The sequence below is a fragment of the Gossypium hirsutum genome, chromosome A05, assembly GCF_007990345.1.
Source record: "Gossypium hirsutum isolate 1008001.06 chromosome A05, Gossypium_hirsutum_v2.1, whole genome shotgun sequence".
NCBI lineage: Eukaryota > Viridiplantae > Streptophyta > Magnoliopsida > Malvales > Malvaceae > Gossypium > Gossypium hirsutum.
Window position 1 is genome coordinate 88,666,089 of NC_053428.1, and position 1,366 is coordinate 88,667,454.

At 39.2% G+C, this 1,366-nt stretch overlaps 1 non-coding gene across 1 annotated transcript; it reads right to left on the reverse strand.

The window, feature by feature from the left end:
* Positions 1 to 275: 275 nt before the first annotated feature.
* LOC121229975 (small nucleolar RNA R71) lies at positions 276 to 381 on the reverse strand. Its single transcript, XR_005927926.1, has one exon. It is a non-coding gene; the product is annotated as a small nucleolar RNA R71 (small nucleolar RNA).
* Positions 382 to 1,366: the final 985 nt, after the last annotated feature.

The following is a 1,366-nucleotide window of genomic DNA, read 5'->3' on the forward strand; positions in this document are numbered from 1 at the left end:
ACCGAACACTATTCAAATGATACAGTAATTTGTTCAGTTTGATGGTTTGCAGGATGAGGATCCCAACGCTCATTTAGCCAACTTTTTAGAAATATGCGATACATTTAAAATCAATGGCATTTCTGATGATGCCATTCATCTTCGGTTGTTCCCCTTTTCATTTAGGAACAAAGCTAAACAAAGGTTGAACTCGTTACCACTAGGGTCAATTACTACTTGGTAACAAATGATCGAAAAATTTTTACTAAAATATTTTCTGCCGGCTAAAACGGCTAAGTTACACAATGATATTTCTTCTTTTGTACAGATGGATTTAGAAACACTCTACGATGCATGGGACAGATACAAGGGCCTTTTGAGAAGGTTCCCTCACCATGGGTTATCGCTTTGGCTCCAAGTACAAACATCTCACAATGGTTTGAATCCTTCGACTCAGCAAATGGTTGACGCAGCTGTTGGCGGAACCATCAACAATAAAACACTGGAAGATGCCTATGAGTTTATAGAGGAGATGTCACTGAATAGCTATCAGTGGCAAGTCATGAAGATAAAGCCAACGAAAACAGCCGACGTTTATAACGTCAATTCGGTCACCATCCTCTCTAATTAGGTAGAACTCTTAAATAAAAAGATTGATGGTTTTCTTAGTTCTTCATAGGTTACCCAGTAATGCAGTGCGAAGTAAGTGGAGGTAGAACAAACAATTCAGAATATCAACCTTATACCCACAACATGGATAATGAGCAATTAAATTACATGGGTAATAATCCTCGACCTCAAAACAATCCATATAGTAATACTTATAATGCATGTTGGAAGAACCACCCAAATTTCTCGTGGGGGGTCAAGGAAATCAAAGACCACAACATCCTCTAGGCTACCAACAACCACCCTACCAACAGGAAAAGAAGCCAAACCTTGAAGAGATGCTCTCAAGGTTTATTTCGGTGTCAGAAACTTGTTTTCAGAACACTAAAATAGAACTTAAAAATCAGCAAGAGTCAATCCAAGGGCTCGAAACCTAGATAGGGCAGCTTTCCAAACTAATCTCCGAACGACCACAAGGTAGTTTGCCAAGTAATACTGAACCCAATCCAAGGGAACAGCTCAACACAATTAATATCCAAGATGATGAAGGAGTCGTTGAGCCTGAACCAGAACCGAGACAAGAAACTGTGGTAAGCAAAGGTCAAGGTGAGGTAGATTATAATAAAAACAAACCAGTGACTGTCGAATATAAACCTCATGTGCCATACCCCAACGCGATAAGGAAAGACCGCTCAGATGAACAATTTGGTAAATTCCTTAAACTCTTGAAAAAATTACATATTAACTTACCGTTTATTGAAGCTCGATCACAGATGCC